This window comes from Tenrec ecaudatus, chromosome 10 (assembly GCF_050624435.1).
Source record: "Tenrec ecaudatus isolate mTenEca1 chromosome 10, mTenEca1.hap1, whole genome shotgun sequence".
Taxonomy (NCBI): domain Eukaryota; kingdom Metazoa; phylum Chordata; class Mammalia; order Afrosoricida; family Tenrecidae; genus Tenrec; species Tenrec ecaudatus.
Genome location: NC_134539.1, coordinates 130,180,975 through 130,202,839, shown reverse-complemented (window position 1 = coordinate 130,202,839; position 21,865 = coordinate 130,180,975). Strand labels below are relative to the sequence as shown.

The following is a 21,865-nucleotide window of genomic DNA, read 5'->3' as shown; positions in this document are numbered from 1 at the left end:
TTCATCCATTGTGTCAAGCATATTTGTACATTTGTCCCTATCATCATTCTCAAAACATTTCCTTTATACTTGAGCCCTTGGTATCGGCTCCTTTTCCCCCTCCCTCCCCACTGCCCCCTCCCTCATGAACCCTTGATAATTTATAAATTATTATCATGTCTTACTCTGTCCGACGTCTTCCTTCACCCACTTTTCTGTTGTCCATCCCCCAGGGAGGGGGTTATATGTAGATCCTTGTAGTTGATTCCCCCTTTCTACACCACCTTCCCTCCACCCTTCCGGTATCGCCACTCTCACCACCTGTCCTAAGGGATTCATCTGTCCTGGCTTCCCTGTGTTTCCACTTCCTATCTGTGCCAGTGTACATCCTCTGGTCTAGCCGGATTTGTAAGGTAGAATTGGGATCATGATTGTGGGGGGAAGGAAGCATTAAAGAACTGGAGGAAAGTTGTATGTTTCATCGTTGCTACCCTGCACCCTGACTGGCTTGTCTCCTCCCTGCAACCCTTCCATAAGGGGATCTTCAGTTGCCTACAGATAAGCTTTGGGTCCCCACTACGAAATGCCCCTTATTCTCAAAGATATGATTTTTGTTCTTTGATGCCTGATACCTGATACCTTTGATACCTCGTGATCACACAGGCTAGTGTGCTTCTTCCATGTGGGCTTTGTTGCTTCTGAGCTAAATTGGCCAGGCATTTTACAAATGGGATTTCGTGAACTCCTTCCCAAGATTCTCTTAAACACAAGAGAACCTTCATAAGGTTCATGGAGAAAATTCCATGGTAACTTTCATGGTATTTTTCCATAAGTGTCCTGAAGCCCCTCATCTGTATCATCGTGCCCATTGTACCGATGAGCACGCCGAGATACTAAGAGGCGAGATAATCTGTACATCGTGGGATAAGACTGATGAAAAGGCTGAGACCCAAGACACCTGCTTTCCTCTTTCCCCCAAGTGCACGCCTTCCACCGTGTGCTACTGATTTTAGCAACTGAAGAAAAACAAAACAAAAACCCTGCATTTTTTCAACAGGAAGCACGGTGGGCGACAGGCGCCATGGGGGGGCATAGCCCTTTGGGGTGCAGTCTTAGGAATCCCAAGCACCGCAAGGTGACGCACTGGATAGTCTCGGAGCCAGGACATGGCTCTGGCTGATCTATCTACCAAGGAATGGGTGGACCATACGGCTTCTGTGGTTCTTTCATTCTAGCGACTAGTCTCGATGGGGTTTGGGGGAAGAGCCACATCCTCATCTCCTGTTTCCACAGCCATTCTGTGGTGAAAGGACTACATGCAGTAGGGCCCTGTGTCGGATCTGAACGTCAGAGGTGGTGGATGACCATGCTGTTTTCAGGATTTACAGCCTCCTGTCTAGTCCACAGGAGCAGGCTCAGCCATGACCTCCCCCATCCTGTGGGAGTGTCTCCCTCAGAAGAGACTCATTTGTGGCTGAGCTGGGGTCCAGAGGCGATAAGAAACTCGCTCAGTATGCTGAAGCTCCACTCTCTCTTGTTCCAGTGGGAAACAAGACGTGACAACGACCTGTACTCCCCCCCGCCTCCCCCCCAATTATTCATAATGGTGACCTGCAGCTGTAACGATATTATCACAGCAATTGAGAGAGTTGGAAATAAAGGCCTCATCAAGACATCCCCCCCGGGAACCTCCATCAGAACTGAGTTTCTGGATTCTAGCTGGGCACCTGGAAGCTTTGACTTGAAGTTGACGTTGAGAAGATTACAAGTAAAGAGAGCCGTGCAGTCTATTTTAGCGAGCACACGTCAAGGGCAGGAAGGAGCAAAATGGGGGCTTGATTTTAGACCGAGTGGGCATAGGTGCCGTCTACCTGGTGTCTCTACCTTGTCTTGTTTGGTGGGAGTCGTTCCCATGGGGAGGCGGTGGTGGGGTAACTGTGCTGTGTGGGGAGACCAGCAGTCCTCCTTGGCTTGGCCCTTCCACCTATTCCCGGTATTTTCCTAAACAGATTTCGAGCCACCAAACCCTCAGCTGCTGCGTAATAGCTCCAGCTCCAGCCGAAAACGTTAGTCATTTTGTATACACACTCCAAAAGGGTCTATAAAGGTTGTTTACCAGGGCAGAGCCGTGGTTGTGATGGCTGGCTTTGAGAGCTCCTTCCACCTGGCCATATCTGAATTCTTTGAACCTGGAGCAACAATTGCGTTTTCATAACTGCCAGTACAGGACGTTATTACAACACGTGGCTCCAACATGTCTGGGTTCCTGCTTCTGCTGGAATGCCGTGGAGGGTTATGGCCAACGCACCTGTGCAAACCCACCATGCAAAGTGCCCTCTTGCAGGCATGCTCCCCCCACCGGCATGAGAAAGGAAGCCGAGGACAGACTTCAATTCCAGGTCACGGGACGTACTTATGAAAAGAGGGGGGTAGAGCCCAGAGACTACCGCTGCATCCTGGAGCTGCCTCTTCACCATTCTGCAAGCAGGTTACTCAGTCGCTCAGGGTATCACTATCCCTATTTGCAAAACAGGAAGAGTAACGGTCCAGCCCCACTGAACTCTGTCTGGTTCTCTCTTCCCCAGGTGGCTCCAGCAGATGGCAGCAGTTACACCGCAGCCTTGTCTGCACAGGCACCAAGGAAGGGCCTGGTATGCGATGGCCAGCATCCTGACCCCGTCTGAATCACCCGCAGTGGCACGCCTGTAAGTCCTGCCCTCAAACTAGACTTACTGGACCTCGAAAGGTAGTTTTGACCAGGCTGGGAGGTTCCTTTTGGGCTGGTCTGGAAACGAGTCTGGGGAACATGTACCCAGTGAAAAACATGAGTTCCTGTGGCACGTGTGGTCCCGGCCACTGAGAGGCTAGGGACGGCGGAATCAGAGGAAGTGACTTTGGTTCGTGGCCCTGTCTCCTACTGATGATGTCCTCTTGGAGAGATGACATAGACCATCTGTGCCCCAGTTTTCTCACTTGAACGCGGGGATATGGCTTGTTTCGCATAGTTTTTGTGAAGACTGACGGTGCCTTGATGATGGCAGTTCTGGCCTGGCCTGTAGAGTCCCTGGGAGTCAGAGTGGGCTCAGCGGCCCATTTGCTTTTTGTTCTTTTGTTTTTTAAAAATAGAACACACAAGGGCATTAGAAACCGTACGTATTAAGTGTTAGATGTAAAATAAGTTCTAATGACCATTACTTGGATTACAAGGATGGGTGCAGGGCCAGGTGGCATTTCGCTCTGCCGCACGAGGCAACATGGCTGTGACTTGGAATCGACATGGCAGCCCCTAACAACAGCGACCTTTTGCTTTGGGTAAGCAGGGCCATTTTCTTCTGGTCAGTGAAATATTATTAACAGTTATTAAGAACTCTTAGGGCTTTTATGACTAAACACTGCCACCAGGCCCATAAGAACACTGCGCTTCTCATTCACAGGAGGAGGTGGGTGGATGAGGACGGGTGTAATGGTGATAGGTAGGGAGTTATCTGTGCAGGCAACATGGCACGATGCAGGGAGGTGGAGAAGGACGTGATCGAGGATGACAGTGAGAATCACTTACGCTGATGAATGAGAATTCGGCATCTCTGCTGGCCTTTCTTCATTTAAGACAGATCCCATTCGACCCTTAGACTCTCCCAAATCCCATTCCTGGAAACCCTTTCTTCGCTGGTCTCTGGAGACACTTTGGACTTAGCACTCATAAAATATTAATTTTTAAACGGTCGATGCTTTTAAGGGCGCCAGCGCAGAGCTGGTGAAATTAGCCCTTCCTATTTCGATAATTTAAACATGGCTGCAGCGATACTCTATCGACAGAGAACTGTTAGAAATTCAAGCTGGATTCAGAACAGGAAGTGGGATGTGGGGTACCACTGCTGATGACAACTGCAACCAGGAGACAAGACCAGAAATAGGTTTACCTGTTAAACCAGGTGACTCTGCAAAGGCATTTTACCATGTGCATCATAACACATTATGGATAGCTGTAAGAAGCATGAAGATTCCCAAACTCTTCAATGCACCTCTGTGGAAATGTGTATCCAGATTTAAAAAGCAGCAGCTACTCAAACAGGACAAGGGGCTACCAGCGTGGTTTACACTCCTGAGAGGTGTGCTTCAGGGTTATATCTTTCTACTCACCCTACTCATTGGATTTCAAAATACCATTGGGGAAGAACTGTCTCCTCAACACAGAGTCGGCCTTAATGACGTGGATGGAGAGAAACAGGGGTAGTGAGTTATATCATGAGTTCTTCCAGCCACACGCTCGAACATCAAACGGCCTTGTCCTGCATGGGCCTGGTAAGAAGGCTGGGGAACATCCTGACAGGCTATGACTGTGATTAATTATGAATAGAATTCCCTGGAATGCCATCTGGCTGCATAAAAAGTGAGAAGCAGGAGGAGGGATCTCATTACCAGCAAGTTCCAGGAGTGGATTGTGTCCCCTGGACCTGCGACCCCTGCGCAGTGAACCTCCAGGATCTAGAAGATAGCTGTGACTTCAGAGGGGCAGACACAGGAGCCAGAGCATGGAAGAGAGGAAAGCCCTTCCCAGCCCATGGAGCAAGTAAAGCTGAGTGCTTATGCACAGGAGGCTGGCTGGTGGAGTGGTGTGACTCTGAGTAGTCGGTTATGGAAGCTGTGCTTACTGACTCATGGAAGTGGAGCTGCGTGCCTTGGGCTGAGGCTTACTGGAGCGGGCTGCTTCTGGGCACTTAGTTCAGGGAGCTGGGTTTGCTGACGAGCTCTGGTCGCACAGTGGCACGAGTTAGGCTGCCAACCACAGGTCTGCAGTGTGAAGCCGCCGGCTGTTCCTCAGGGAAAAGGCAGGGCTCTCTACTGCCATAGAGAGTTACAGTCTTAGAAACTCACCAGGCACTTCCACCTCGTCCCGGGGTCACTGTGAGTGGGCACTGACCCCATGGCACCGGCTTTGGTGCTGGTTTGGTTTGGTTTGCTGACCCACAGGCGTTGAGCTGAATGCCTTTGGGTTGCGATTTACAGCTGAGTGGTATACACCCTGTGGGCCCCTACTGACAACTCTGAAAGAGCTCTGCAGCATGTCTTGATGAATAACTGTATCGTGAGCGCTTCTTGCCTGCATTACAACCTTAACAAAGCCTTTACCCAAGCAAGGCCTTTATCTGTGCGTCTGTGTAGCCATTGCGATGGGTATTGGAACGCGGAGCTAAAGCAGAGCTTACCGATGAAGATAACTCAGCCGTCATTTGCTGAAGTGGCACAACTCAGTAAGAAGGAACCGTGGCAAACACCCAGTAAGAATCAGAACATACAAATACGAATCTAAGAAAATTGGAAGCCATCAAAAATGAAGCAGAACACATGAAGACTGATGGCTTGCACATTAGTGAGCTGAGATGCATCGGTATTCACCATTTTATCTCAGACAATCCTCTGGTCTACTGTGCAAGGAACGACAAACTGGGGAGGAATGGTGTCACCTTCGTTGTTAAAAGTACCACTTCAAGATCGGCTCTGAAGTACAATGCTGTCAGGAATAGGATAATATCTACACGCCTTCGAGAAAGGACAGTTAATACAACTATGATTTAAATTTATGCACCAAGCACTAATGCCAAGGGAGAAGAAACTGAAGACTTTTACCAACTTCTTCAGTCCAAAAGGGACCAACCACTCAATCAAGATGCATGAATAATGTCTGGTAATTGGAATGACACAGTGGAAAATAAGGTTCAGCTATTGGAAAATAGGGCCTTGCTGACAGAAATTAAGCTGGAGATCACATGAAAGAATTGTGCAAGACCAACAATGTATTCATTGCAAATACCCTTTTTTTCAACAGCCTAAGTGGCAATTAGACACACGGGCCTCCCTGGGTGGAATACACGAAAGTCCAATCAACTATATCTATGGAGAGAGATGATGGAGAAGCTCAATGTCAGCACCTGAACCAGACCAGCGGTGAATGCTGAACAGACCATCAACTTCAGATTGAAACATAAGAAAATGAAAACAAGTCAATGAGAGCCACACAGAACCTTGATCATGTCCCACTTGAATTTAGAGACCATACCAAGGACGGATTGGACACGTTAAACATCTGTCTGAGGTCCAGATGAGTTATGGGATGACGTCAAGGACATTAGACCCGAAGAAGCCAATGAGTTATTTAAAAGGCAGGAAAGAAAGCAAAGACCAAAGTGGATGTCAGAAGAAACTCTGAAACTTGGTCTTGAATGTAGAATGGTAAAATCGTAAGGAAGAAACAATGACGTAAAAGAGATGAGCACAAAACTTCAAAGGACATCTTGAGAAGACCAGCGAAAGTAATATCATGAAATGTGCACGGACCCGGAGCTAGGAAAGCAAGAGCAGGTCATGCTTGGCATCCTAAAGAATTGAGTGAGAACTTAAGCCTCGAATGGCCATACTGAGGGATTTTACAGGCAGAATATGGAACAACGCGGGAGACATAAACAATAATGAGAGGAATACACAGAATCACTGTCCTACAAAGAACTGGCTGACATTCAACCATTTGGGGAAGTAGTGTCAGAGCGGAAGAATAGCAGCCTTAAAGGGAGAAACCCAACTGCCCTGAAGGCATATAGTAAAAATGGAGGTCCTACGAGTTGATGGAAGGCCAAATGCAAAGTTTCCACAGACAGATGCAGCATTGGAGATGCTCAATTGTTGGTGCCAAAAAGCTTTGAAAACAGCTACTTGGCCAACCTCCTGGAAGACATTCATATTCATGCTCATTGCAGAGAAAAGTGATCTACGGTGATGTGGACATTATCAAATAATATCCTTAATAGCACATGCAAGTAAAATTTTGCTAAAGCTAACTTAAAAAACGAACGCAGCAGGACATTGATAGAGAATCTGCACAAATTCCAGCCAGATTCTTAAGAGGAAGTGGAATGAAGGACACGACTCTGGGTATCAGATGGATCTCGGGCGAATGCAGAGCATTCTAAGCATTTGACTATGTGGATCATAACAAATCATGGAAAACATTGCCCAAAACGGGGTCTCCGGAACACTTAATTATGTTCCTGGGGAACCTGCACACAGTGCACGAGGCACGCGTTCCAACAGGAGGCACTGTGCGCTTTGAAATCAGGGAAGGTGGCCATCCCCAGTGTGACCTTTCACCTTATGTAACCATTCCCTCTTAGTCAATCTCAGTGAGAAGGCTGGATTAACTGAAGAAGAATGTGGCATCAAGAGCGGAGAGGACTCCGTAACAACCTGAAAGCTGCACACGACAGCCAGCTGGCTGGAACAGAAGTGGACAGACAGCATTTACTTACAAAGGTTAAAGAGGACCACCGGCAGCAGGAATTACAATGTAACAGAAAGGAGGCAAAAATCCCCACAACCTGATCATAATGCAAGACCCCGGTGAGCAGAGCAAAGAACGAAGTTATCAAGAATTCCGTTTTATTTGTATCTACAATCAATGCCCATGGAAGCAGCGGTCAGAAATTGGAGAATGGATGACCTGACCCAAGTCCTGATAGTTTCAGTCTAGGACCTTGTGGGTTTCTGAGACGATAACGCTTTATAGAAGTAGAATGCCTCATCTTTTTCTTGTGGAGCGGCTGGTGGTTTCGAACTGAGGACCTTGAGGAGCCCAGCCCAACCTGTCACCAGGACACCATCAGAGCTCGGTGTTAAAAGTTATAGACGGTGTGAATAAGGAAGCTCAGAGAAGTATGCGTTGGCCAAGAAAAGGAACATCTGTCTGGAAGAGAAGTACTGTCCGAATAATCCTTAGAAGGGAGAATGGGAAACTTCATCGCATGTCTTTTAAGCATGCGATCAGGCGGAATCAGTCCCTGGAGAAGGACATCATGCTTGGTGAATGGAGGGTCCCAGGAAGAGGAAGAAACTCAATGAGATGGACTGATGCATTGGCTACAACCATGGGCTCAGCCATTGTGAGGCTGGTGCCGGACCAGGCAGAATTTGGTTGTTGTTCACAGGGTCCCAAGGAACTGGGTCAGCCTGGAAGGCACCGATCGAGAACTGTGCGGAACCATCTCACCACAGAGAGGCCTGCGGGCAGCCAGCACTGTAATTCTCTGCCAGGCTGTCCTAGATGCCTCGTTTGTAGACTTCTCGTGGTTTCTTCCCCAGAAACACCAGACAGATCGAGTAGCTGGAAGCCTGTCTGCAAGCTATGCCAAATACTTGATGGAGTATGTTTTGATGCTGTGGACGAGGGACCTGTCGGCTCAGACTGAAGGCCTGCAAGGGACGTTGTCTGAGAGGGAGAGCTGGCCGGTGGCAGATGGCCATCCACTGTCCACACTGAGGTCAGCTGGAAGCTGGGCACTCTCCCACAATGGTAGCTGTTCCCAGCGGTCCCCAGAAACTCTGGATTTGGAAGCCTTGCTGCAAGCCGCTTCCCTCTGCCCTATACTTTTTCCCATGCAGCGGAAACATACTGACTTCTGAGGATGCAGTCATTTACACCAGTGGTACCATTGCAGTGATTAATCTCCCCTGCCCCCCCCCCCATTAAAATGCCAACAAAGGGTTTGAGAACACACTCCCTAGCCCCCGTGCCCAGGAGATGTCATGCTGGGTTAGATTTGGGAGGGGACGGTGCAGGAACTGCGAGTGGAATGCAGACATTGCACTGAGGACTTGACTTACTTCTCCTCACTCTCCAAGTGGATCGGACCTATAATTTGTGCACCATATCACTGTCCTCTTATTAAGCCTTGTCCCGAGGATAGACACTGTACTCTGCAGGAATATAAGACACCTCCCATATGATTTATGAACCTATCATCTCTCGGCTTCAAACCCAGCCTCCCCTTCGCTTGCTTTGTCATAGCAGAATGTATTAACTAACACAGGTACTGTACTGGTGGTTCTGGTGCTTTGCAGGCTGGATCCATATCAGTCTTTGCCCATAGGGGGCGCTCGCTGTGGCACCTGTAAGACGGAACAAAGGAGGCTGATACTGTTCCTGCTTCTGGTTCCTGGCAGCTCCCGGCTGGTCTGTTTTATCAGACCGCCAATAGCAGTTCCTCTGGGTAGCAGCCTTTGAATCCAGTGCGCAGTTTTTCCAGGGTCTTAGAAGCAGACCTTGTAGGCAGCCTTCAGCGATGCCAGTGTCACTCGCTGAGGCCTCCTCCTCAGTGGTGTGTGCCCCTCCTGTGGGCCCAGGGCACCTGCAAGTCTCAGAGGGCCCAGTCTCCCTTCCACACGCTCTCTCCTCTAAGCTCCCTCTTGCTTTTGGTTTCCCTGAGCTCTGCTACACCTCAGAGCCTTCACCCTTTGCCTTTGCGGATCTTCCATCCCTAGTGCACCGGGCTTTATGTGAAATTCCCTCTGTTACAACACCGTGTGGCTTCTGTCTCCTGACCAGACTCAGACAGAGACAGCCCTTTATCTCACCTGCCTGGCAGTGAGCACAGTCATTCTGTCTCATTCAAGGCCACAGCATGCTCTCTGGGCTGCCCGTTTGTTTGAAAGGGGTCATTGACTAGCTTCCTACACCCCAAACTTCCCCAAATTTCATTCTCACTCTAAAGTTACGTGCCTGGGTCCCGGAGGTAGAATGAATGTACCAATAAAGGTCCCGCTGATCCAGGGGAATTAGAGTTAGCCTGTTATTAATCAATGCCGGAGGTGTGGCTAGGCAGGTTTGAGATCTGGTCTGTTTGGGGCTGGGTTTTCAGAAAAACCCAAGTGTGGTAGCTATCTCCACCACCTCCCACCACCCCTAACCTTGCAGTAAAATTCGCCTTTAAACTTAAGAATGTTCTACTTCAGCGAGTTTGCATGAACAAAAACATCCAGGCAAGTAAGGCCTTTTAGATAAGGAATGGCGCTGAGCCCTTGAGAGAATGGCGTGGTGCCTGCCGCTCTGTGAGCCCGGCCTCCTTTGTCCCATTGCCGAAGGCCTCTGTCGTTGACCACCACACCTGTGCCACATGCCCTCAGTGCATCACATGGGAGACAGACTAGAACGTGCTTGCCTTTCACTGACTTTCTGAAGCAGTTTTGGGAGGCTTTAAATTTGCTGTTCCCTTCTGTTCAGCACTTGCAGAAATAAGCTTAGAATTGCTCAAATTAACCTGGTCTCGGTTTGGCTAAACAGTGACAGGCAGCCTGAACCCGGACAGGGTATCATTGTATCTAGGTTCTGTCGATGGCAGTAGGAGAAAACAGTATGTGTGTCTGTGCATTAAAACAAACAAACAAACAAAACATGAGTCCTTACTTCTAAAAGTGCAATTGTAGAAACATGGATTGACAGTTTTAGGAAGTAAAATCAGTTAAAAAACAAAACAAATTGAGTCCTTATCTCTAAAAAAGGGGTACCAGCGGAATCGCAGGTTTAGCAAATGAAATGGGAAGCTGGACACTGTCCCCGCTTGCTAGGTAAAAGTGGGTATTGTTAGGGGCCACCAAGGAGGTTTTTGACTCAAAGCGACCTCGTGTGACATAGTGGCACTGCCCTGCAGGTTTTCTTGGCTGTGATGTTGAAGGCAGCACACAGCCACGTCTTTCTCCCAAAGGGTGGCTGGAAGATCGGCATGGCTCCCCTTTCAGTTAGCAGCCCATTGCTTAACTAGGGTGCCACCCCGGCTTCTTAACTGGGCATGACAAGACTGGTGGGCAGGGCAGGGGAGCAAGCTCACTCTCTTCAAGGCTTAGGAGCTCTGATGTGGATGAGATTAAGCCACGCTTTGTGTGCTCCAGGGGGTCCAACAAAGATTGACAGGAGGAAGACGCTTAAGATAAATAACAATTCTAGACAAATGGGAGCTTCTCAGGGACTGCCTGGAGAACCAGTGAGTTCTCCCTCAGAAGAGGTGACCATCCAGAGGCAGGTGGCTACCGGGCTACGGTAGAAGGGCTTCCGGCAGCAATGGAGAAGACTGTAAAGTTCCTTTATCCCCCATGGCTATCGGATTCTCTAGTTTTTATCTAAGTTTCTAAATTTATCCGTGAAAATGGCAATGGTGGTAAAAAAGGACGCTGTGAAAAAGAGAGACGTAAAACAGACAAAGCATCGGGTTACGGGGACATTAGGCAACGCCACCCTGGTGCACACTGCTTCTTTCACTCCCGGTTAGATCTGAAACCTGCTGAGCTGGAGAAACGAGAACTAGGTCACCGTTGCAGGTGCATTCTTCTGTTTCTGCTTCTTTCTTTTCAATGAGACGAGTTGGGTTAAGTTTTTATACCCCACCTTTACATGCCGTTGTTTCGAAGTTGCCTTTTGCCACAGCAGAGAGAGAGCATAATAAAAAATTCATGGGGGGAAAAAAACTGCAATCAATGTAGAATAAGTCTTTGAAAATTAGCCAATTAATGTGGCTTTGCTTTGTTTCTCTCATATCGGGGAAGTTGATTTACATAAAAGAAGTCTAATGTGAACACTGAACACATATGCAGAAAATAAGGGTTGAATAAAAGATTACTTATGTCTATGACGAAGACACTTCAAAGGCTCAGACTGAAAGAAAAATCACCAAAGGGCACATTTTAAAAGATGCAGGCTGAGGGCTTCTTTAAAATGAGTTATTAAAAAAAAGAGTTACAATGGGCCTTGGAAGACGAGGGCGGGGTCGACACAGGTCTGATAGGAATTCCTGAAGGATCTGCCATACACAACAATCGCCCTATTGCCACTGCTAAGGCGCCTGACCACCACACTAAGAAAGACCGGAGCTCTGCCAGAGGCCCCTCTGTAAGAGCTTGGTGACCTGCTTCTGAACATTTGGCCATGAAAACCCCGGGGAGTGCACTTCTCCTCCTCTGCCACAAGGGGTCTGCCCAACAGCAATAGACGTGTGGTTGTTGTTTGTGTCTGGTTCTCTCCTTCTCAGTCTGAGAACCAACCCGCCGAGGCAAACCAGCTACCAATGGTTGCCGGATGATTGTCTCTGCGACCTAGAAGGTACTGTGGAGGTGGGGTTGACACTCAAGTTCATTCAGACTCACAGTCCCCCCTGTGACAGAGCAGCACTGCCCCCCCACCCCCCGGGGCTTCCTAGAAGCAGGCTGCCTGGACTTTCTCTCGTGGAGTCACTGGGTAGGGTTTGAACTGCCCACTTGTCTGTGAGCAGTCAAATGTCCGACCATTGCACCACCAGTCCTGGTGGCACACACAGCTGCTTACACTTTGGGCTGCCAACAGCCAGGTCCCCCATTAGAAACCACCTGCCAATCTGCGGGAGAAAGTTCAGGCTTCCTAATCTCACTGAGATTTTGCCCCGGAAACCCACAGGCACTGCTCAGCCCTGCCCTAGACGGTCCCGAAGGGTCAGGATCAGCTCCCGGGCAGTGTGTTGGGTTTGGTTTTCTTGCATGGACATTCTTAAGATTGCTTGATGACCAGTCCAGGGAGCAAACAGATTGTATGCTAGATACTTTAAAGCCCTTGTTATTCAAGTAAGAAAGATTTTAGGGGAAATCAGCCTTTTATGGACTGCGTTTCTTAGACCTCCCATCTTCAGCACCTGCCCCCACCTGCAGGGTGCCCCTGCCCCTAGAGGAGGCAGGATGCCTTACACTGGCCATGCGTCTCAGAAGCTAACAGGCTCTTCCCAAAGGACACACAGTGCAGCGAACACATATAACACCAGACTGCGTGAGAGAGGGTGGGTGCCAGGCCCCTCACTGTGCAACCCTGCCCGGTTGGGGCACCCACTCTAAGTGCCAGACACTTCCCTGCTAACTCCAGGCCCTTGACCTCAAACGCTCCTTGCACTGTTTGTATGAGACCGTGGCTATAAACCACCTTTCACATAATAAAAAAGATGTTGTCAGCTGCTGATGGTTCTGCCTCCAAGTCAGGATGGCCCCCGTGCACAAGGGGGTTCCACCCGTTATGATCCACAGGATTTTCAGTGGCTGATTTCTGACAGGAGATCACCAGCCTGTCTACCAGCCCGTCTTTCAGAGCCCAGAGGCTCCTGTGAAAGGCGTACAGCATCAAAGGAACATGCAAACCTGCACTGGCAGGTCTGAGGAGCACTGGGTGAGAAGTGAAGCTGGAGCTCTTGCACGGAAGCAAATGCTCTTCCACTGAATTCACATAAAAATATCCAAGGAAATTTAACACATTCTACTGGACACGTAGCTGACATCTTGATAAATGGAGAAAGGATGGAAGTTGTCAAGTGTGTTAGTCTGGGTGCTTTAGAGAAACAAATCCACAGAAACTTATGTATAAGGGAGAGTTTTATATAAAGGTTAAGTGCATATCAAGAAAACATCCCAACCCAGTGCTGCCCAAGCCCACAAGTCCAACATTAACTCATTAACCCATATATCCAACACCAATCCACAAAGTCCTCCTCCATCTCACAAAACAGAAGCAATGATGCCGACTGCAGGAGGAAAGCCGAGTCAGGGAATGTGTAAACATCTCACCGCTGGCAGGGGTCTCCACACGGGGGCTCCAGTATCCAGGTCTTCATCGGGGTAGGGCCATGCGGCTTCTCCTCAGGGATGTCTTGCAGGAAGTGAGCCTTGCCAGCTAAAGCAGGGAACTGGCTAAGGCAGCTGCATCCTGGTCTGACCATCAGAAAGCAAGAGACCCGAGAACTACAAAGTGAGGCTCACCGAGCCATTTATCCCTCCGCCCTTCAATTAACCCCACATGTGTTTATCAGCCAGGTTGGCACAATAAACTAACTACCTCATCAAGAATTTCATTTTTCTGGGATCCAAATTAGTGCTTGTGGAAGCAGCAGTCAGGAGATCAAAAGATGCACTGCATTGGGTAAGTCTGCTGCACAAGACCTCCTTAAAGTCCTGAAAGGCAAGGATGTTGCTTTGAGGACTAAGGTGCACCTGATTCATTTCAATTCAATTGCCTTCCATGCAGGTGAAAGTTGGACATGGAGTAAGAAAGATCAAAGAATTGATGCGCTTGAATTATGGTACTGGAAAATAATATTGAAAGTACCATGGATTACTAAAAGAACAAGTGTCTGTCTTGGAAGCAGTACGGCCAGAATGCTCCTTAGAGGCCAGGAGGGAGAGACTTGTCTCAAGTACTCTGGACATGTTGTCAGGAGGGACCGTCTTTGGAGAAGGACATCATGCTCGGTCAGTCCTAGGGCAGCGAAAATGAGGAAGAAGGCCTTTGACAGGATGGATCGGCACTGCTTCAAGAGGCTCACACACAGGAACAATTGTGAGGCTGGCACTGGATCAGTAGAGTGTTGTTCTGTTGTACGTGGGGGTAGCTATGCGTTGTAGCTGATTTGGGGGCACCTAAACAACAGCTGTGGTTTTCATCCATTCAGATGGCACCAGGAGTTTGAGCCGTTCCATAAGCCTGTCCTCCACCCTTATCTCTCTTGCCTTATTTGTTGGATTGTAATTCAGCTCGAGCTTCACCTTGTCCAGGAAGACACCTCTGGTTATCCCCATGGAGTTAGCGGTCCCTAGCCTGCTCTTCCATGACGCACTAAACACAAGTCTGTTTGCAAACAGCTTCCTCACTGCGTTCTCAGTGTGCTTTCCCCTTCCTTTGCTCCAGCAGAGATTATCCATTCACTGTGCCCAAGTTCAGTAACCAGAACATGGCAGGCTCTCCGTAGATATTTGCTGAACAAATGACAGAAAGGATGGTCAAGGCCATTATCTTAGCCCTGTGGAAGAAGAGACTTAGTCAGTTTTATTAGTTTGAATGGATTTTTTTTCTGGTTTATAGAACCCTCATATTCCTTGTTCCAATTCCTTTATTTTCATGGAATTATTTCCACAAACACCACTCCTTACTTCTGGACAACAAATCCTCTCTCTTGTCCTCCTTAGAACTTTGCCCCTGCCTATCACACCTTCTCCGTGGAATCTGACAGCTCCGAGAGCAGAGAAACTGAGACAGAAAACTCTGGGCCCCCAAATCACACCGCTCTCTCTGGCGCAGAGGTGGCTTTATGCACTAGAGCATTTCCATCCTGGCGCTCGCTCCTCTCCACATATGTTAATGTCACTCGAGGTGCCACTCCATTACTGATTATTAGTCAGATCAATAAGCAACCTGAAGGCCTGCAGCTGACTGCCTGTCAAACTGAGGCACGCGGGCGCTGCTGTTCAAGCAAACTGATATTTCAGATACCTAAGGGCGCTAAGTCCAGCAAGAGGGCTGCCAACTGCAGTTTGGTTCAACAAACAGTTACTGAGAGCCTAGTACGTGTCTGATGCGATCCCAGGGGTCGGGCTTCAGCACAGGGAAAGACCAGCTTGTTTCCTCTAGGGCCCTGGTGTCTGGCAGGCAGTGAAGATGGGGCAATGGCAGAGTGAACTTTCCCAGGAAGGTCTTTCTACTCAGTGGGAGTACTTCGGGGACCATGTCCCACCTTCTTTGGTGTACACAGCACATTCCAGCCAACCATTTGCCCACCTCACCCTGGTGTTCCTCTCAGTCCTCCTTGCTTTATCGTTTGCCCCCACAACACTCAGTACTGGGGATGCACTATATACAAGAGGGATTTCAAAAAGTTCAGGGAAAATTCCATGAATTTTCTAGTCCGGTTTTCCCTGGAATTTCCTGAAGCTCTCTTAGACACTGCCCGTTTGCTTGCTTTGAGGGAGCCATAGTGGCACAGTGGCTAAGGCTCAGCTGCCAATCATTAGGAGAACCATGTGGCAGTGGGCTTCCAAGGGCTTTCCCTTTGGGAAACCTGGGGTTGCCGCTGTGCTCTGCCCTGCAGGGTCGCTATGAGCCAGCACTGGCTGCATGGCCATGGGTTGGTCTGCTTGCTGAATGTTGGCTAAGAAAGCAAAGAGTTTTGTCCATTTTTATTTTATTTCTGGTACCTAATCCATGCCTGCAAGGTAGTAGGTGTTCAGTAACATAGTATCGTTTGAATGAATCAATCTACTACATAGGCTTTTAAAAACCAAGCCGAACCAAACCAAAAGGACTCCTCTCCACTCATAAAAAAATGTTAGCAAATATATTTATGGCAAAATGCTCCCTCCTGAGTGGGCTGGGTACATTCCCTCGGCTGCCTTGAGGGCCTTAGAGGAGAGGGGGGGGGAGACCCATGCACATTTAAAGTGAGGCACTCTGGTAGCCATTGGTGGTGTCTGATTTCTCTTAATTCTTACTGTATCCTGAAAGATCTGATTACCCTTCTGTCATAAACGAGGAAGTGGAAGGGTGGGAATATAGCTTCGCATAGTTCTGTTCATTCCATGGACCCACTAGTTGCCCCTGGGATTTCAAAGAGCATCAGGATCAACCATGGTGGGCAGGTTTCAGTAGGACTTCCAGGCTAAGATTAGGAAGAATGACCTGGAGATCTACTTCTGGAAATCAGACAAGGAAAACATTATGGATTGCAACAAAATACTGTCTGACTCTAGGCCCATGGGCAGCATGCTCATCAGGAGGATCCATTCTCTGGAGGAGGAGATGCTATTTGGTGAAAGCAGAGGGCCAACGGGATTGTGAAAAGCGCTTCATTCTGTCATACGTAACGATGCCACACGTGGAAGTCAACTGAATGACAGCCATCTACTTTGTCTATGTATCTATTTACCTGTCATCTGTCCATCCATCCATCCATCCATCCATCCATCCATCCATCCATCCATCCACCCAATCAGCCACTCATCATCCTAAGTCCTAAAAGAACACAAAATGTGAGCAAGATGCATTTCCTGTACTGCAGGCATGCACAATCTGAACATAGAGGAAGCGTGTCGATCTGTGCGATGGAGCCCATGTGCCTCTGCGCACCATTCAGAGGCCCCCAGGGGAGACCTAACGATGCCGCTGGGAAGGTGCTACAGGCTTCTCTCACCTCCATGGTGTTCCTGGTGACTCACTATTGAGATACAGCAAAGGGTCATGGTGAAGACAGAAAAATGAACAAGGAATATTACCAAATAAACAAAAGAAAATTATTTCAAAAGTCTCTGTCCTCTCCGTTTTAGCCTCCTCTAGGGGGCCTAGCTCAACTGTCCTCAATCTTAACTTACCCCATGGCTCAAGCTAACGAGGTCCCGGGTCCAGTGAGAGACACAGTGAGGAGGCATCTCTCTAGCAAGGAGATGATTCTGGAGTCGGTTTTCTGCCTCCTGACCTCACTGCAGGGTGACTTGGACCACATGTCACAGTCTCTCCGGACAGCCGTGCCCCGCCCCAAGGCTGCAGTAACTCCTCGTGGACACGGATTTCCGGAAGTTCTTCCTGCGGTTGTGTCAATCTTTCTCCAAGACTGAATAACACGCCGAGGAGCTCCCCAGCCGCCATGCCAGAGCTCTCAGGACCCGGAGCACAAGCAGCGAGCTGGTGCTGAGACCTGCGCTTTCTCAGGGTGCTGCTCACCTGTGTCCTGGGCATCACCGCCAGTCTGTGCTGGACGGACACTGAAAGCACCTCTTCCACATTACGGCGCCCGGCGTCTGCTTGAAAGGCCACAGGGCACCCTTTTTAGCTCACTGGCTACTGAGCCCCATCATAATATCTTCAGCCATGGGATCAATCCCAGCATTTTCCGACGGAGCCAGGATGTGCTTCTCAGAGTTGGGTAGGGATGTAACCCGGCTTAATGGTTTAAAAACTCCCATGAAGAAACTCTGCAACTATTTCTAATGTGAGTGGGACAAATGTGAATAGGAAAGCTCGGGAGAAGTTTGAAAATACTGGTAGCCAAGCCCAGCTTTCTCAGAAAACAGTGCCCTTCATTGAGAAGGTAGAGCTCAGAAGCGCCCAGATTGCACCGCAGCTGATAGGTGCCCAGTATGAAGGATGACCACCCTGCTTTATTTCTGTTTGGTTGGCAGTTAGATTGACATATTACCTTGGCTTCCCCATGCTATTAGAAAGAGCGCCTCTAAATTGAGTCGACTGCCCATTTTGTTAAGGAAGGAAGCCACATGTCAATAGAATATAGGTAACTAGACATTTATAACTCTGTGCAGTGATGCGGAATTGATTAGCAAGTGTAATTGCAGTAAGGAAGATGCTCTCTGCTCCTGGTAATGACGACTCATGGCATACTGAGGGGAAAAAGCATGATTTTCACAAAAACGAGCTTTCCAATATTAAGACCGGGTCTGAAAGCACCCAAATGGAATTGAAAATCATCTAGCTATTGAACCGGACCATGCAGTGTCGTGGTTGGGAGCAGGGGCTTGAGAGCGGAACAGATGTGAATGCAAATATCAGCTTTAACATGTGTGTTGGCTGTTTGACATGCAGCGAGGTCCTCCCCTCGCTACGTCTCGGCATCCGGGACAGTGAAAGGGGAATTTAACGGCACTGACTTCTCTCCATAGCTGTGAGGAGACTCACAGGACGTAATGCAGCTGGAACTGCGACCCGGGGCAGCCACTGGGGTGGTGCCTGAGGAAGAGGGCCATCGAGTGCACTCTGACTCACCGTAACCCTGTGTACGATAGATGGAAACGCCCCCCAGACCTGCCCCGTCCTCACAATTACAGTTCTGTGTGTCCGTTGCTACCGCCATCATGTGAAGTCATCTCACGGAGCATCTTCCTTTTCCACTGACTCTCTACTTCACTAAGCATGATGCCTTTTCCCAAGGACTGATCTTTCTGGGTCACCATGAGCTGAAATTGTACCGCTGGCGGTTGGTTTGAGTTTGGTCTCTCTGGATAACACGTACAAAGTACATGAGACAACGTCTCACTATCTTCACTTCGAAGGAGGATCAGCATAGGAGTCAATAATTCATTAAGCTATACACCTAAAAGAACTAGACGCAGAAACGCAAACAGGGGCCTGCATACCAGTGCTCATTGCAACACAAAACCAGCCCCAATAGCCAGAAGGTTCTCTCCCCAAAACCAAACTCGCAGCCATCAAGTCAGTGCTGACTCATAGTGACGCCTATGGATTTCCAAGACTGTAACTGGTTACTAGAATAGAAAACCCAGTCTTTCTCCCTTGGAACTGCTGGTGGTTTTGAACTGCCAACCATAGAGATGGTAGCCCAATGGATAACCACTACGCCTCTGGGGCTCCTGATGGTCCTCTAACAGATGAAGAAAACCAAGGTTAAACTCACTACTGTCAAGTTGATTCTGATTCATTTGGATTCTATAGGACAGAGTAGAGCTGCCCCATAGGGTTTCTGTGGTTCTAAATCTTTATGCGAGCAGACTGCCTCATCTTTCTACCCCATAGTGACTGGTAGGTTAGAACCACCAACCTTTTGGTTAGCAGAGAAGTGTTTTTTTTAAACGATAGCACCATTGAAGCTGCCTGCTAATAGATTCATAAAAAGTGCTTCAAACTCGCTGCTATCAAGTTGATTCCAACTCACCATGACCCTATAGTAGTGGGAAGAACTGCTTCTATGTGTTTCCCTTACTATAACTCTTTATGGGAGTAGAAAGCCTCCTCTTTCTCCTGAAGAGTGGCTTGTGGTTTCAAACTGCTGACCTTGTGGTTAACAACTCAATGCACGACCACTACACATGTTGTACATGCCTGCAGTTGAACATTACCATGCCATAAAGAGAAATGGAGTTCTGACACACACTACAATGTTAACGAACTTCAACAATATTATGCCGAGTGAAAGACATCGGTCATAAAAGGAAAAAAAATTCTACGGATATGAAATACTAGAATGGTCGAGTGTAGAGAGAACCAAGTCTATTAATTCCTTTCAAGGGTAAGAGAGAGGTGGGAAGAGGGGCACGGAGCTTCTATTAAGGGTGATGGAAAAATTTGGAAATGAATAGCAATGACGGTTGGACAACATGGTAAGCATAACTGATGTCTCTGAAGTGTACATGCAACAAGGTTAAACGACAAATATTTTGTCACATATATGCTGGAAAGAAAGCCTCACCTCTGCTGCCCAGCTGGTTCTGACTCACAGTGACCCCGCCGGGCCCAGCAGTACCGCCCTTCAGGTTCCAAGGCTGTCCTCAGAGCAGATCTGCTATACGTTTCTGCCATGGAAACACCTGCGAAGTTGGAACCGCTCATCTCTCTGGTCCGCAGCATCGTGCTTCACCGGGCGATCGCCTAGCACCTTATTGCAGTCAGCGCGAGAGATATGAGAGTACAGCAACAACTGCACCTCGCTGGAAGTGCTCAAAACCCCAAACAGAGAAACCACTGCCTCCATTGTTCCAGAATGCTCCTGAGTAATGTAGATGGCAGACTCAGACTCCCTCCCTTGGACACATCACCAGGAAAGAGCAGTCACTTGAATGGAGATGAGATCTGGTGAAGCCGAGGGTGAGTGAAAAAGCACACAACCTTCAAGGCATGGATAGACACAGAGGTTACCACCGTGGCTCCAAGCATACGGGTGATCATCTGGGTCACGCAGGCCTGAGCCACGCTGTGTTCTGTCCCATGGAAGGTCACCATGGCTGCGGCTGACTGGGTAGCAACTAACAAGCATAATAAGGACCTAGGGTTGCCCCAGCTCACCAGCATCTCCATGGTTGGAAAGCAACTGTCCAGTGCTCAAGGAAGTGCTCCACCCCCATCACCATCCAGCGAAGATGCAGTTCCCCAAGTGAGTCCATTCAGACTGTGTCCCCCACCCCACCGCCACCCCCCCACCCCCTGGGCAGAATCTGGGATTTGCCTTGGGAACCCAGGGAAGCTGTAAATATCAGGGACAATCTTCCCAGAATGAGACATGCCAAAGGGGCCTACTTATATCCAGCAGATTCTTAAAAAAAAAACAAAAAAACACAACCCCACCCCCCCAAAAAAACCAACCAGAGAACCTCACCACAGAGATTTTGCACAAGGGTAAATCTAAACACATTGGTGACGATTCACAGTGTTGGCATTGGCATTCGCTCTTTAAATACAATAAGACTGGGTTTTTTTCTTAAACAATCCTATCACAGCAATCAAACCAAGCAGGTCTAGGGTTTAAAAAAAACACCATAAAAATAATAAGAAGAAAAAACACAAGTCCTGGAAAAATATTCTACTTTAGCGTTCTGTTCTATCTGGGAAACCATTCATCTTATCTGTTGCTTTCTCTCCCTTCCCTCGCGCTTTTTTTAGTAAACATTAATCCCAACAGATGGTGAACCGTGGTAATCTCCGCTACCAGCTGCAGAGAGGAATTTTTAATGAAATGGGAATTTAAGGGTTTTACACAAAGCACTAGAATGGCGTCTACTCTTTCTCATAATGCTCAAATTATTTTTAAGGCTTCGGGTTAGAAAGGCAAGGTTGCAGCAGCAGGGCACGTGGGGGAGCCGCCTGAGTGTGCGTGTCCAGGCGAGCTTAGGTGTGCTATTGTTTGCCCCACCCGGTATGAGGCCATCAAGTCCCCTGCAGGAGGCACGCAGTGCTGGAGTGACAAGATTTACCTGCCGGTGCTCACACTACACACCCTGGGGCCCACATTCTCCCTGGCTGTGTGCCTCAGTTTCCTGATCTGGCCTCTGTAAATAGGCCCCACTGAGCTGTGTGGCCTTGGCTTGGCTGCTTTTCCAGTCTTCCGAGGAAAGATTTGCCTCTTCCGTTTTTTCCCCTGACCCAGCACTGCTCAGACTGACCACCTGGTATGTGGACATATCTTACTGGGGTTTGTTTGTTTGGGCTGTGTGACCGTTCCTGACCACTGTCCAATGCAGCAACTCTGGGGGAGCTCACGCATTGTTTCCACAGTCACACACCCTTCTCAGTTCGTGCCCAAGGTCCTGGACCCTCGTGATCAGTCTCAAAGAAATGCCACAGGGGGAATTTCAAGTTAGCCATGGAGCTTGTGCGTGGCTGTCAAATGTTTTCTAAAACGTGATCATTGAAAGTCAAGATAATGTCTAATCTCAGTTAGGCTTAACACTTTGTAAAGAAACATATTGACTTACAATTTTTTTAAATGATGCACTTCCAAAGACATGCAAAATACAGCGACATAGGATGACTTACATGCTTTAATCTAAA

The 21,865-nt window shown here is 48.5% G+C and overlaps 1 protein-coding gene and 1 pseudogene across 1 annotated transcript in view; one reads left to right on the top strand and one right to left on the bottom strand.

Annotated features, from left to right (window-relative positions):
- The window catches only part of CA10 (carbonic anhydrase 10), a 569,229-nt gene that overhangs the window by 231,670 nt on the left and 315,694 nt on the right, over window positions 1-21,865 (bottom strand). The gene's annotated exons all lie outside the window — the stretch shown is intronic.
- LOC142460232 (ankyrin repeat and SAM domain-containing protein 4B-like) overlaps window positions 3,478-21,865 on the top strand; it is a 37,120-nt pseudogene continuing 18,732 nt past the window's right edge.